Source organism: Prionailurus viverrinus, chromosome B1, assembly GCF_022837055.1.
Source record: "Prionailurus viverrinus isolate Anna chromosome B1, UM_Priviv_1.0, whole genome shotgun sequence".
In the NCBI taxonomy this organism is placed as follows: domain Eukaryota; kingdom Metazoa; phylum Chordata; class Mammalia; order Carnivora; family Felidae; genus Prionailurus; species Prionailurus viverrinus.
This window is the reverse complement of record NC_062564.1, coordinates 76,465,254-76,482,269: the sequence shown is the minus strand read 5'-3', so window position 1 is coordinate 76,482,269 and position 17,016 is coordinate 76,465,254. Positions and strand designations below refer to the sequence as shown.

Below are 17,016 nucleotides of genomic sequence, written 5' to 3'. Positions count from 1 at the left end.
ATGATCTGTGCCCCGGCAAGAATTATGCTAAAGTAATTAGGAAGGAATCTTCAGTTTGTTCATTTTATCTCTGTGATATCAAAATGTTTCAAATAGTAACTTTGGTCCCAATTTAAAAGTTTAACAGAAAGATTGTACTATACTCCCTTTTAATTCTAACATTTCATAAGAGTTTGTTTTCAAGTTGAGACTTTCTATAGGAACAATGACCTCTCTTACTGAAGTAATTCAGGCTTGATTATTTTATCTTATACTATCTGATGAAGCAAAACGAAAGCTGGTCGCTTTGCAAATATTGAATTGCTGCAACTTATTTTGTCATGGTAATTTTGTTTTTTGCAAGAGGGTCTTTTTTAAATTGTAAAATCTTGTAATAGTTTTAGATTTATGGAAGTGTGGAGTTTCCTTATACCCCTATTGTTCACATCTTAAACCAATATGTTACGTTTGTCACAATTATGTATGTGTTTTTAAACATTCTGGTCATGTAAACTCTACTTTTCCATGTTTTATTTGTAACAGATTATAGAAGGTACTAGAAAAGATCCCCCACAGGAATTGGTGGAACATTGAACTATAAACACTGAGTGACAGCATTGTTCCCCAGAACAATAAAAACACTGTCAAAACCCAAATATTTCTTCTCAAGGTGAAGTCATGTCCAAACTGAGGTAAGGTCAAGCAGGCCTATTCACGGAGCTGACCACTTTGACTATCTCCATATAAAGGCAGAATATTTGGGGTGGTGTTTTACAAAAAACAGAATTTACTAGTAAAAGGAAGAAAAATTCAGGAGACATGAAGACTGCTATCCTTAATTGAGTTTAAAGTAAATTAGGATGGGGTGAAATTTCTGTAGATTTATTTTACACAGTTCCAATTCCTTTGATTTAGCATAAACTACTTCAGTGCCTAGCAAAGTGCTTATCACACACAACTATTTGTTGAATATAAGTGAATCCCACTTTCAAGTATGTCATTGTACAGAAACCCCAATACATCTGTTTAGCATCAAATTTGCATTCATCAGTATTTCGTGGAGATGTTATTTAAGTCACAATTCTTCCAACATCAGACCTAACAGAAATCCAAGTTGTGGTTTCCCCTCAGGCTTAAGCAGAACAAATCTATGGGAGATCTGAAGGCTATATTCTCAGCAATTACTATTTAAAAATCATAAAGGGTAGTATTCTATTTAAATACTGAGATCAAGGGGGCACGGGGTGGCTCAATAGGTTGAGCATCCAACTCTTGATTTAGGGCCAGGTCATGAACTAAGGGTTGAGGGATCAAGTCCTGCATCGGGCTCCACACTGAGCATGGATCCTGCTTAAGATTCTCTCTCTCTCTCTCTCTGTCTCTCTCTCTCTCTCTCTCTCTGTCTCTCTCTGTCTCTCTGTCTCTCTATCTCTCTATCTCTCTGTCTCTCAATAAAATAAAATAAGGGGCGCCTGGGTGGCTCAGTTGGTTGAGCGCCCGATTTCAGGTCAGGTCATGGTCTCATGGTTTGTGGGTTCAAGCCCCTTGTCAGTCTCTGTGCTGACAGCTAAAGCCTAAATCCTGCTTCAGATTCTGTGTCTCCCTCTTTTTTTGCCTCTCCCTGCTTGTGCTCTGTCTCTCTCAAAAACAAACAAACAAACATTAAAAAAATTTTTTTTAGGGGCGCCTGGGTGGCGCAGTCGGTTAAGCGTCCGACTTCAGCCAGGTCACGATCTCGCGGTCCGGGAGTTCGAGCCCCGCGTCGGGCTCTGGGCTGATGGCTCAGAGCCTGGAGCCTGTTTCCGATTCTGTGTCTCCCTCTCTCTCTGCCCCTCCCCTGTTCATGCTCTGTCTCTCTCTGTCCCAAAAATAAATAAACGTTGAAAAAAAAAATTTAATGAATAGCATAAAACAAAACAAAACACTGAGATCAAGTCTCTTTATGTGAGTAGAGGGCCAAAGAGAAGAGGGAAGAGGTGACCTACCCTTGTACAGAAAGCATCTGTTACATTGAGGCTACAAGTAAATTTGTGAAGAATGAAGGGCTCAGGACCAAGGATCCATTTGATAGGGGTCAGACACAGTGAGTGAACTGTGTGAAGAGTTTGGAGGTCTGAGGCACGTTGGGTCTCAGCCCTGCCACTACTCACTTGTGAGCATAATCACATCACTTGATGCCAGTTTCCACATCTATATTATGGGGTTGAATGATCTCTATTTTACTCACTACCCTAAAATTTCTTAAATATCAAACAAAAAACTCCAAGATCCCAATTCAAATTCTACTTAATAAGAATCAATCACTTAATCCAACTGTAGTAAGATGAGCTGGACTTGATAACAGATCCACTCTGATAGTAACAACAGCCAACCTGAATGAGCACTGTTCTAATACCTCACATCTTTCAACTCACTTGATCCACATATCCAAGGCTAAAAGAAGGTACTATTATATCACAAATTTACAGATGGAAAAAAGGTTTATGTAATTTAAATGACCAAGGTCTCACAACTTGTGAATGATGAAGCCAAGATTTGATTTGAATTCGGACAGTCTGGCTCCAGAGCCTGAGTTCTTAGCTACTATGCTTCACTGTCTCACAAAAAGGTCACCTACAGGCACATGTTGAAATACAACACACAAAAACACTTACGTAAGAATTGTGAATTAGTTACCAAGGACCCTTGAAAACCTGCCTTTTTTCATTGAATATCCCATGGCTGGAAGATTAAATCAGAAGCAATAGTGGGGGAAGGGGGAAGGTGTCTTGAATTCAAAAGTATTAGAAAATGATTTAAGACTTTCATCACTCCTGGGATTTATTAATATATAATATATCAAGGAGTATATGCAAATAAATTTTTGGAAATTCATGGGCCTGGATGTATTTTGTGTTGTTTTAGGAGATCCCAGAGTAAAGAATCTTTTTTGTTTTTGTTCTTCCTTTTGCAGGTGGAACAAGACAAAAACAATAGAGGCTTCTATTCACTAAGGCACAGATCTGGTGTCAGTGTTCATAAGACTAGCAATACATTTCCCTCTTCACATAATATATTATATGGGATTTGGTTTATACATAAATACTCTAAAGTTCTACTCTGCTCTGTTTTTTAAATATATTCATGGTACCCTAACCTATGTGGAAATAAATCCTAGAATCAAGGCTATAGTCCCAAAGCCAATGTATGTTAACTATGTAGTTTTCATTTCTTTTTTTTTTTTTTTAAGTTTATTTATTTTAAGAGAGTGCGAGTGAGGAAGGGGCAGAGAAAGAGAGGGAGAAAGAGAGAGAGAATCCCAAGTGGGCTCCACACTGACCATGTGATGCAGGGCTCAAGCTTACAAACCGTGAGATCATGACCTAAGCTGAAATCAAGAGTCAGATACTTAACCAACTGAGCCCCCTAAGCCCCCCTGTAATTTTGCCTTCTAAGTTACAATATTGTTAAGATTTTTTTCTAAATTTTTAAAAGTTTATGTATTTAATTTCAAAGACAAAGCAAGCAGGGTAGGGGCAGAGAAAGAGATGGGAGAGAGAGAATCCCAAACTGGCTTCACACTGTCAGCACAGAGCCCAATGCGAGGCTTGAATTCACGAACCGTGAGATCATGACCTGAGGCAAAACTGAGAATCGGATGCTTAACCAATTGAGCCACCCTCATTTTTTTACTAATGGTGTTATGTTATCTTGTGAGGTTAAAAGCAACTGAACTCCTTTAAACTCAAATAAGAGGTTTTAATTATGAGGACATAAGGTTACCTTGGGAATTCCCACAAATAGGAAGTAGAGCTGGACTTCACACAACACTGGAAACAAGGTAGCTTCTTGCACAAGCTCTCATTTTTCCTTTACTTTCTCTCGAGACCACACCACCTCTGCTTCACTCTTCAAATCTCCTGGTAGAGTTGGACACGTCACCATACATTCCAGTATTCATCAGTACGTATGTCCCACACCAAGCCCAAATCTAAGTTATTTTCAAGGTCCAGAAATCCTGTCTCTCACCTCTGTCTCTGGTTTAAAATTTCAAGAGAAACAACTTGATTATCACAGCATATAGGTCAGAAGTCTATCAGCTATGGCCAAATGGAGCAAGGCCATGTGGAAACATGGTCACAGGTGTCTATCCTTGATCTGGGAGGCAGTTCTCAGAGAGGCAGGCAAGGGCACCCTGCACTGCAACCACAGAAGACTTAGTAGTACTGCATTATCACCCTACTGTGTTAAGTGCAGATGCCAGACAGATCAGATGTCAGTTTACGTTCCTGTGTAGAATCCTGCCATGACCAGGCACCCTGGCTCTAGGAGAAAGAATCCTTTAGGATCATGAATAATGCAACTGCACAGTTACTTACGACAAAACAGACCAAACATGTCAAACAGATCAGAAAGAACTTCTGGGTTATGCTATACACTTGAAGAGTGCTGAACTTGAAAAGCAGAAAACACAATGAACCTCATATCCAAGTGGGCTTCTTCTGCTTAACTGAGGTCCAAACCAACTGTGATGGCCAGTTTTATGTGTCAGCTAGACTAGGCTATACAGTCCCCAGATATTTGAACACTAATTTACATGCTGCTGTGTAGGTATTGTGTACAATGTGGTTAAAGCTCATCATCAGGTAACTTTAAGTATGGGAAATTACCCTAGATAATCTGAGTGGGCCTGATTCAGCTGAGACACCTTAAGAGCAAAACTAAGGCTTCTCTGAAGAAAAACTCCTGCCTGAGGATAGCAACTTCAGTCTATGTACCTCAAGTTCCAGCCTGCCCTTCGGGGTGATCTACTCTATGGATTTCTGACTTGCCTAGCCAGCCTCCACAATCACACAAGTCAATTATCTGCAACAAATCTCTTAATATACATCTCCTATTGGTTCTGTTTCTTTGATTGAATGCTAACTGATATAGCAACCAAATAATCATTATAATAACCTTAGAAAACAGGTATTATTATTAGGCTCATGAATAGATGAGGAAACTAATGTACAGGAAAATAAGAAACTGCCCAAGGGAACCCAGCTACTAGATGGGGAAGCTGGATTCCAATTCAGGCAGGACTGATGTTTGAACCCAAACACATTATCTTCTATTCCACAGTCTTTCTGAATGATTCTGCCAGCATGAGTGAGCAGAGCCTAAACAGCTAAAAACAGTATTTTTAAAAATTCATTTTGAATTACCCTAAGGAGTTCCCCAAACTTGAGCCCAGACAGTCCCAATTTCAAATACAGGCTCAAGGGACACACACTGATGTTGATGCCTCAAATCCAGGTAATCTGAGTCCTGAATACCCTTGGATGGGTCTCTGAAAGCCTCTGGGTAAGAGGATCTCCAGAGGCTGTGAATTTGTACGACACTCCTTTGGAAAGCATTGTTTTGGGCCTAAAATAAAGCTTACCAAAAAAAAAATGGGTCATGGCTAACAAATCTGGGTATCCTAACATAAAAATGAGTTAAATTGAAAGAAACAAAATTCTTATTCATTTTTTTTTTTTTCTGATTCATCACAACAATGCATGGCAAGAGAAGATCTTCAACACTGGTGAGAATGCAACCTATTACTGAGGCAATTCATTAGTATATATAAAAATCTTAAAATGTTTTTTTTTGATCCATTTATTTTTGATCTATTAACTCCACTGCTAAAAATTTATCACAAGAGAGGGGTTAATCAGTGATGGTCCATAAAAATGCAGGTTTAATAATCTTATCATAGCACTGTTAATAATAGTAAAAAAATTAGAAATAAATGAAATGTCTGAATAGGATATGTCTATCTGATGGAATATCACTAAAAATCATATCCTAGGAAAAATTTTATAAACTACTGTATTGTGGAAAACACTATGTACAGTATTATCCCAATTATATATTTAAAAAAAAAACACATATGCACAGAAAAAAAGACTGAACCACCAGTATACTAAGTTATAATTCAGTGGTTGGACTATGAGTAATTTTAATTTTTTTCTTTCTTAAGATAAACTTTCTTTTTTAAATAAAATTCCTAATTTATTATTTTTTATTTTTTATTTTTTTTAACGTTTATTTATTTTTAAGACAGAGAGAGACAGAGCATGAACGGGGGAGGGTCAGAGAGAGGGAGACACAGAATCGGAAACAGGCTCAAGGCTCTGAGCTGTCAGCACTGAGCCCGACGCGGGGCTCGAACTCACGGACCGTGAGATCGTGACCTGAGCCAAAGTCGGCCGTTTAACTGACTGAGCCACCCAGGCGCCCCAAGATAAACTTTCTATAATAAAAATGCATTACTTTGTAGTCCAAGTTTTAATCATAATTTATAAGCTTAGTGAAAGGGGAAAATGTTCATGTTATAATGTTAAAAATAATTTTAAACAGTATATTCATAAGCCCCTATGTTAAAATTATAGTATCTGTTTAAAAAGATATACCAAAATGTGATAGTGATTAATTATAAAGAGATGGAATTATGGATGATTTTTTTCTTTTATATGCTTATTTTTCCCCAAATTTTCTTTTTTTTTTTTTAATTTTTTTTTAAACGCTTATTTATTATTGAGAGAGACAGACAGACCATGAGCAGGGGAGGGGCAGAGAGAGGGAGACACAGAATCTGAAGCAGGCTCCAGGCTCTGAGCTGTCAGCACAGAGCCCAACAACGGGCTCAAACTCACAAACCGCGAGATCATGACCTGACCCGAAGTTGGACGCTTAACCGACTGAGCCACCCAGGGGCCCCTTTCCCCAAGTTTTCTATCATAAACATATTCTGCTTTGTTTTTTAATTTTATTAAATTTTTTTTTAATATTTATTTTTGAGAAAGAGAGAGAGAGCACACAAGTGGTGGAGGGGCAGAGAGAGAGGGAAATAGAGAATCCGAAGCAGGATCTATGCTGACAGCAGAGAGTCAAAAGCAGGGCTCAAACTCATGAACTGTGAGATAATAACCTGAGCTGAAGTCAGATGCTTAACTGACCAAGCCACCCAGGTGCCCAAGAACATATTCCACTTTATAATCAGAACAAATAAATGTAACTTCATTAAAAAAAAAAAAAAAAAGCAATGGAGTTAAAGATAGGAATTAACCATATGGAAAAATTCTGAAGAATGGAGTTCAGCTGATAAAGATTTTTTCTACTTGGAACTTAAGAGTCTGTAACCAGGGGCACCTGGGTGGCTCAGATGGTTAAGTGTCCAACACTTGGTTTCAGCTCAGGTTGTGATCTCACAGTTTGTGGGACTGAGCCCCATGTTGGGCTGTGTGCTGACAACAACAGCACAGGGTGTGCTTGGGATTCTCTCTGTGGCCCTCACCTATGCTCTCATGAGTGCACGCTCTTTTCTGTCAAAATAAATAAACCTGGAGGAAAAAAAAAAAAAGAATCTGTAACCAAAGAGAAACTACTGGGCAATAGATGGGGATAAACTTTAAGTCCTGCTTGTCATCCCGAGGTAGCATCCCTGAACTGACTGCCTGGAACAAGGCAGTGTACCAGAGACAGTATTATCTACAGGAAACCAATTTACAATTGAGGGGATGTTTGTATTTTAGACACAATGTTACTCTGAAGCATTCAGACAATTAGACAACCAACACTCTCCTTTTATTCTTTTATCTCCTTAATTTCCAAAGGGTACTGCTTCTCAAACCTCCTTTCCAAAAGGAGAGGGACACACACATGAGTCCTTGGGCATGCTTGCCTTATTTTGCTGCATTTAGAAGTGTGGCATAAGCGTGGGCAAGCTCACTCTGCATCTCTGCAGAGCTCCTCTACAACTGGAACAAGATCAGAAGTGACAAAAACTTGACTTATTATCTGGAGGAGCAAACAACCAAAAGGGCCTAAGCCTTCAACCTTGAAATTGTATTTTTGGGACCAGGCATGATTTCTGGTTTTGAGAAGGGTTTTATGTATAAGGATAAGAATGAATTTTGATCAACAGCAGTTTACTATTAATGAGACAGGAGGTAAGTGGGCTACTAAGTAGTTGTTTAGCAATTTTGTGCACGCTAAGATTCTTCCAGGAATTAGAATAATTGTGTGGCTTATAGTCCTAATCAGTGCTCTTGAAGAATGTGATATATGTTGTGCCACTAAGAGACAACATTTAAAGAAAACACAGAAGTCCAGCTGAATGCAGATATTTATTAGCTGGGGTAAAACCATAACCTAGGAACAGACTGAGATCCACAAAGATGTATACAAAGTTCACTCCACTACAGGATATTTATTATAGATTCTGTAGAACTATATAAATAACTGCTTCTAAATTATACTGCAGAAAAATAAAGAACTAATATAAAATATAACTGACCCAAGGGAAAGAGAGGAAAGAATTAGGATGAAAAAATTTAAGGGCCGGCCAGGCACTTCATATGCTCCTTGGACTGCTAAGAAATGGGTGGCCATGCATGCCCATTCTGAGAAAAAGTAATAAATACAGGACCAGCAGCTTTTCCAAAGTTAACTGCCAGCTGATAGTTTAATTTGAAAAAAACTCAGAGAAGCCCCCACACCAAGTACTATGGCAGTGGTAGGCCAGCTGATAAAACTTTTCAATTACCCAACCGATAAACCATATAAATGCTTCATTTTCATTCTCATCACACGGCGGGGGTTGGTGGGGATGCTAACGTCACATTTCTTAAAACCACAATAAAACAACATAATAAATATACATTCTCTGTAGAATGACATGAAATGTTAATAATCCTTTCACATCTCCCAGAGCAAAAGGATTTTTCCCCCCAAAATCTGCATACACTTTAATTTTTTACCTCTTTTATAGCATTACAGATGCTACAGCAAAAGTAATGTTTCTCTTATAGCTTAGAAAACATAATGCGAGAAAGTAATTACACACAAGCTATAGTTTATAGACGTACAGGAATCAAAACATATGGGCAGGGAGATGCTACAGAATTACAGCAGTTAAACAAGCCCAGCAGAGCACGACATTTTAACAAACGTATTTAGAAAAGAGAAGATCAAAAACAAGTTAAATCTTTTGCTTTTAGCTAATCTATTTAAGTCATAATGTGATGATGCTAAAGTGTCAAATAAAATCCTTAACATCTCTGTAAGACCAACAATAGGATACCAATGCAGAAAACCAAGACTCTTTCAAATTCTTAATAACAAAGTGGTTGCTGAATTTTAACATCATCAATTATTAAATCTGAGTGTACTGACCAATGTGCTACAAATATACTGCATGTTGAGTTTGAATGTCTCCCTGTGCAGGGTGACGTTTCAGGCTATACTATGTGGAGGGGGGTTGAAATGGACCCTACTGAACCTGCAGTGACACAAAACTATAATGAAGCGACCTGAGAGTAGGGAAGAGAGTACAAATGTAAGGTATATAACATTTCAAAACTTAAGATAATTATGAATGAGAGTAAGAGTTCAATAGAACCTTGGGGGGAAAAAATCTAACTTAAAAGAAACAACAGGGGCGCCTGGGTGGCTCAGTCGGTTGAGCGTCCGACTTCAGCTCAGGTCACGATCTCACGGTCCGTGAGTTCGAGCCCCACGTCAGGCTCTGGGCTGATGGCTCAGAGCCTGGAGCCTGTTTCCAATTCTGTGTCTCCCTCTCTCTCTGCCCCTCCTCCATTCATGCTCTGTCTCTCTCTGTCTCAAAAATAAACATTAAAAAAAAATAAAAAATAAAAATAAATAAAAAAAAAATAAAAGAAACAACAGAGGCTTTCTCACATATGTATGCACACGATACAAACATAAAGATGTTTACTGCAGCAGTATTTCTGCTGCTATTGATAAACAACCCAAATGCTATTAATAAAGGGCTAGTTAAGTAAATAATAATATAATTACATGAGAAAATTCTATGTAGCAGTTTAAAAAAATAATGGAGAAAGTGACATGGTCAAACTTTCTAAAATCTAAATGAAAAGGGCAAGTTTGCATAAATATATACAAACATATATATACACACACATATATACATATATACTACACACACTCATCCCTGCTATTGTAAATATAACTTGAATATACACTATATATATGCATAGAAAGTAGACTAGGATAGACACTGAACCACTATACTGTTAAAAATAGTTGCCTATGGAATAAAGGCAGACACCATGTTTCTGTACTACTAAAAAATGTTTTCATGTATTACTTGTATAACTTTTTTTTTAATGTTTATTTTTGAGAGAGAGAGAGAGAGAGAGAGAGAGAGAGAGAGAGTGAGAGAGCACGAGTAGGGGAGGAACAGAGAGAGAGGGAGACACGGAATCGGAAGCAGGCTCCAGGCTCTGAGCGGTCAGCACAGAGCCCGACACAGGACTCAAACCCACAAACCGTGAGATCATGACCTGAGCCAAAGTCAGATGCTTAACTGACTGAGGCACCCAGGTGCCCCTACTTGTATAACTCTTAAGTGAGAAAATGAAATAGAAATCTGCAAAGCAAGGGGCGCCTGGGTGGCTCAGTCAGCTGAGCATCCCAACTTCAGCTCATGATTTCATGGTTTGTGAGATCGAGCCCTGCACTGGGCTCTCTGCTGTCAGCGCAGAGACCACACTGGGTTTGAAGGCCATATGGTTTTCGTTGTAAGTAGTTAACTCTGCTGTTTAAATGCAAAATCAGCCATAGAGAATATGCAAACAAATGAGCATGAATGAGTTCCTATAAAAACAGGTGGCAGGCCAGATTTGGCCCATTTGCGGACCTCCACTTCATACAAATAGTATCATTCTTTACCTATCTTTCTACAACTTGCCTTTTATCAGCCCAAATTATGTTTCTGAGATTAACCTACGTTGCCATATATAGTAAATTCCCTTAATCCAAACAGTGCTACTCCCAACATTCTTGTATGTGGTTCCTCTCTGGCACATGTGAAACAATTTCCTGAGGGCATATAATACTTGCTGGGTTGTAGGCTATGGGCATTTTCAGCTTCATCAGATATTGCTCAGTTGCTCTCTAAATAGGATACACCAAATTTTTTCATACATTCTTGTTATCATCAACTTTTGAGATTTCTGTGCCTACTTGAAAGAAGTGAAATAGTATCACATTATCATGTCACTGGTATATCTTAATAGTAGCAAGATAAATAAGGTTTTCAAATATTAGTTGGCTACTTAGCTTTCATCTTTTGTGAGTTCCCTAGCCATAGTTCCCTGTCTTTTTTCATTCTGATATGTAGTTTCTTATTTATGGACACATTTATTTATAGACACTGACCTTTGCTGCCTGTGTGCATTGCATACCCATGCTTTTCACATGCTTTTGAGGTCTTCATACACATAAAGTTTTTTTTTTTAATGTGTATTTATTTATCTTGAGGGAGAGAAAGAGAGTGGTACGTGTGTGCAAGTGGGGAGAGGGGGAAAGAGAGAGGGAGAAAGAATCCCAAGCAGGCTCCACACCTGACACAAGGCTTGATCTCACAAACCATTAGATCATGACTTGAGCAAAAATCAAGAGCCAGATGCTTAACTGTCTGAGCCACCCAGGCACCCCTATGTACTTAAGGTTTAAATTTTCACATAAATTTACTAATCCTCTTCTTTGTGGTTTGTACTTGTTAAGCCTTGTTTAAGAACACATTCCTTACCCCAAAGTCATAAAGATAGTCTCATTTATTTCTTCAAAATGTTTTAGTTTCATTTTTGGACTTTTATGTATTTAGATTCTACCTTATATAAAACAAATTCCATCCAAATTTTTAAAAATATGGATAATCTATTTTTCCTGCATCATTTGCTGACATGTCCATTTCCCCCTTTAATCTGAATGCCGCCCCTATTACAGCATAAGACACAGAACTATGTGTATCCATCTATGTCTGTTGTGGACTCTATTTTGCTCCCTTGACCTGTCCTTCTGTTTGTTGGCAAAACACTGTCTTAATTACTTGCAGGAGTCCATCTCCGTCTTCTGAACTTCAAAAATGCCTTGGTATTTCTTCCTATTCCTTAAAATTTCATTTTGTTGAGTTCAAACATTTTTTGTGTGATTTTTCTGAAATTTCACTGAATTTTACAAATAGATGTCAAAGGGGATTGTAACTTCTTAAAGGTGGTTTTAAGAAGGTGTTTGGAAGACAGATTCAAATGATAATGCTTGAGTAGTAGATTTAGGGTTCTCATTTCAATGCCTTCTTGTGGGTTTTTTGTTTTGTTTTGTTTTGCTGCTGTAAATTATTTCCTTGTAGTAGGTAAAACATTTAAGACAAAGTAGCTGATTTCAGCCCCCATAAGTCATTGGGATCTATTATTCAGAGCTGGTATGGTAGTAAAAAGAGCTCGTAACTTTCCATTCCTGACACTGCTTGCCACAGGGGCTTAACTTTCTTTATTATCTTTAGCTCCTACTTCTCTCTCAATTAGTTTCCCAAACTGTCATTTCATAGCACATTTTCCTATATGTTATTAATAGTTGTGTCTGGGAAAGGAAGTTACAAATTCAAACAAAATTTTAAAGCCCTGCATAGTAAATCTTTCACTTGGGAGTTCTATAATGTACTTTAGCGTTTCAAAGACTCTTACTGGAATCACAGCAAAAAAAAAAAAAAAAAGTCTAATTTTGTTTTGTTTTCTTTTAAAACATTTTTTTTAAATGTTTTATTATTTTTGTGTGTGTGACAGGGAGAGACAGAGCATGAGCAAGAGAGGGGCAGAGAGAGAGCGAGACACAGAATCCGAAGCAGGCTCCAGGCTCCGAGCTGTCCATACAGAACCTGACCCAGGGCTCAAACCCACAAACTGCAAGATCATGACCTGAGCCAAAGTCAGACACTTAACCAACTGAGCCACCCAGGAGCCCCTGTCTAATTTTGTTTTAATTCACCTTTTCACGGACTTTTTTGTGCATGAGTATTTATTTCTCGTAAACTGCTTAATATCCTACATAAGAATATTCCATGGGATATCAATTTGGTAAATGGTGTATTTAAACTAATAAGGAAAAGATAAGAAGAAGCCAAATATTTCTGACTTCAACAAAGCTCAATCAGCAATAAGCAAAATTTTTAAACACCAACATCAAAAACTCATCAAAAAGCATCCAGCAAGCCACTTAGAGATGCTTAAGCAGTATTTTTAGCTTGAGGTCTTAGTGTTGGCCTCTTCTTTTAACTTGATAAGAGTAATGCTTTCCTTCCTTCAGCACTGAAATGAAAGGCAGACATCCAGATTTATTCACTTCTCACTGGGAAAGCTATAGAAGTGTTTGGCCTTATAAAAATACAAACAAAAGAAACACATCTCATCCTTGCTGGCGTTCACACCATCATTCTTGCTACTGAATGAGTGGCCTGAGGAGAACCAACAAACATACCAAAATTAAGTGACTTTTGTTTATATTCTCTACTTTCTGCTCTATTTTTTTTAATTATTTTTTTTAATGTTTATTTATTTTTGAGAGAGAGAGAGACAGAGCATGAATGGGGGAGGGTCAGAGAGAGAGGGAGACAAGAATCCGAAGCAGGCTCCAGGCTCTGAGCTGTCAGCACAGAGCCCGATGCGGGGCTCGAACTCTCGGACCATGAGATCATGACCTGAGCCGAAGTCGGACGCTCAACCGACTGAGCCACCCAGGAGCCCCCCTTTCTGCTCTACTGATGCAGCAGGTATTCTGCCTGACACCGCAGGCCTGGTGGGGTAGTCCTGCTCGTCTGACAATGGCAGGAAAAGAACAGGTCACTGCCAGTCTCAGCAGACCTCTGGACAGAAAAAAATGGCCTTTCCTGGAAAAACGTCTCTCCTTTCTTATTACTTCTTATTGTAACAAACATAGTCAATAACAGTTATGGGTGAGCTTTCCAGAGTCAGATTCTTCCCAATTTGCAAGGGAAAAATGGTGGCATTTTCCCTTCTCTCTTTGAACTACAACTGTCATTTATTCAACAAACATTTACTTATTAAGTGCTTATCATGGACCGGGCACTGTACTAAATACTTAAGCTTACCAGGACTAGTAGCATAGTCCTTGAGAATCTGAGTCTTTTCTGAATATCCTGAAGAGTACCACAAGCATTTTCTGAAGCAGAAATTAGGAAGACTAGATCCCTGAGATTGGGAGTGTAAATCCAAAACAATGGGTGCTCTGTGCTCAGACTTTTTCTTATTTTCTATGGTACCTGAGCCCAGATTAGGGCCTCTCAACAAATACCTATTGGCTATTGAATGAGCAAGAAACTGGAACCACCTAGAATAATAATTTTGCAATGTGTGAACCTTTTCTCTTATGCCCAGCACTAGTTCGTCTAGCTTTTCACAATGCTCCCTTACAGAGTGACCCATTCCATCTTTGACCAGCTGTTAGGAAATCCTTCTCACATTGTGCAGAAATAACCCCCCTCAACTTCTACCCATGGAGGCACATTCTGCCCTCTGGGACTCTATGGAACACAGAACAGCTCCCTCCACTGCTACTTTTTAACTTGGAAATTTCAAGTCTACTGAAAAAGTTGAAGGAACAGCACAATTAACCCCACATACCCTTCATCTTTTCACCAATTACTATTTTGCCATATTTACTCTGTTTTACCTCTTGTTCATTTTTCTTCTCATAAATCACTTGAAATTTATTTTGTGAACATAAGACTACACCACCTCTATTACTTTCTTGTACATCTATTAAGAATAAGGACATTCTCCCACAAAACAGCATTCCTATTATATACCTAAGTTTTATTAATAAAATATTATCTAAAGTAAAATTCATATTTAAATTTTTCTAATTATTCCCAAAGTGTTTATAAAAATCTGGATTTTATTTATTTATTTATTTTTTTAATTTTTTTTTTCAACATTTATTTATTTTTGGGACAGAGAGAGACAGAGCATGAACGGGGGTGGGGCAGAGAGAGAGGGAGACACAGAATCGGAAACAGGCTCCAGGCTCTGAGCCATCAGCCCAGAGCCTGACACGGGGCTCGAACTCACGGACCGCGAGATCGTGACCTGGCTGAAGTCGGACGCTTAACCGTCTGCCCCACCCAGGCGCCCCTAAAAATCTGGATTTTAAAATTCCAATTTAAAGAAAAATTCAGTCTCTTTTAATCTAGATTTTTTTTTTTTAGCCTTTTAGTATTTTTCATTACATGATCTGGTTTTACCAGGATTACTAGCCTGTAAGTGATATCTATGTGTATTGCTAATGCACCATGTGGAGGCACATACTCTCAGGATGTCTCACTAGTAATGATATAAGTTGACTGCCTGATTAAGAATGAGATCCCTAGATCTATTCATTGAAAAGGTACATTTCCCCTTTGTAACTGGAAGCTTAAAATAATTTTAAGGCAGTGTAAATGTATGTCCCTCCAACTATTTTTTACCCAACTTTTAGGAGCTACTGATAATCCTTGCCTGAATCAACTATTACACTAAGAATTATAAAATGATGATTTTCTGATTCTATGATCTTTCCTGCATGGTTTTTTAAAAATCCAATGTGTTAGAATCCATTATCATTTAAAAAATTTTTGATACCCCAATTGTCCCAGATTTGGCCAGTGGGAGGCTCCTGAAACCGCCTCCTATGCTTTTTTAAAAATACATTTTCCTCATCTTTTTAACTTTATTTATTTATTTTGAGAGAGAGAGAGAGAGAGAGAGACAGAGGGAGGGAGGGAGAGTACACGAATGGGGGAGGAGCAGAGAGAGAAGAAAAGAGAGAATCCCAAGTAGGCTCCACACTGTCAGCACAGAGCCTGACATGGGCTCAAACTAACAAATCTCGAGATCATGACCTGAGCTGAAATCAAGAATCAGTTACTTAACAAACTGAACCACCCCTAGGCACCCTGTAAGGCCTTTTGACATGACCCATTAGCTGAACATTTCCTCTTCCCATCACACCATGAGTCCAGGCTCACCTGTACTTTCCCCTCCCCAGACCTGGTATCAGCCATTCCTCCGAGGATACCTGGTTCCTGGTAGTGGGGACAGGCATTTAGGAGGAACAAGTCTGCTAGTGTCTTCTACATACCAGCCAGTTGCTCAGAGGTGCTCAAAGTCAGTTACTTCTGTCCCATATACCTCCCCTAACTTGCACACCTAGGCTAAATTCACCAAACTCCTTACACAAGTCTTCTTGTGACTTAACTTTGATTTCTACCCTACTCTTCTCTTTCATATTCCCTGTCCCAACTCAGCTGCTTTCTTCAATGCTGGTGGTTCCCAACCTGCCTATACAACAGAATCACTGACGGATTTCTTTACTAGACAGATTCCCAGGATCCACTCATTCCATATTTACTGAATAGGAATCTCTGGAGTAGAGTATGGGACTCTGTTTTTGATTTTAAGTTCCTCAAGTGATATCGATATAGACAGTCACTGCATACTTCACTTTTTCAAGGCCTTGTGGATCCAAAATTGGATATAGTATCATAAACTATGGTCTAGAGCTATGACTTTTCTTATATTGGACATTATAATTCTTTCAGTACAATTAAATCAATGCTGACATTTTTGAGTGAGGTGTAGGCAATGACATAAAATTATTGACTTATGACAAATTTATGAAGAACTAAATCTTCAAGACTTTTTTTCCAAACATAGATATAACCCCGTTATTTCCTTATGTTCCATTGGTCTTTCACACCTAAGTGTAAGGATTTATATTTGTTCCAATTAAAACTTACATGGTTTGATTTAGTCAAATGTTCAGTATGCCAAGAGTCTTACGGATCCTGATTTTATCAGACGAAGTGTTTTTTGTTTTTTTTTACCATTCCAACTTCATGCCATTCACAGTTAAACACGCTGTCAAAGTCTTCTCTCTTACATTGCCTTTTCCTATTATTTTTTAAGTATTAAAAAAAAAAATCAGTCTTACAGACTTTTGTACAATTGTGGTGGTGGTTATATAACTGTATGTATTTGTCAACACTCCTAGAATCATATACCAAGAAGTGTGAACTTTTACATATGTGAATTATACCTGGAAAAAAAAAATCAGCCTTATATTCCAAATACTCTGTTGTATTTTCCTCCCAGATTAGGTCTCACTAACCTGTTCTGACTGACCATCTCTGCAAGATGGAAGAGCAACTAA

At 38.3% G+C, this 17,016-nt stretch overlaps 1 protein-coding gene across 3 annotated transcripts in view; it reads right to left on the bottom strand.

Annotated features, from left to right (window-relative positions):
* The window catches only part of SH3D19 (SH3 domain containing 19), a 186,401-nt gene that overhangs the window by 77,653 nt on the left and 91,732 nt on the right, over positions 1-17,016 (bottom strand). The gene's annotated exons all lie outside the window — the stretch shown is intronic.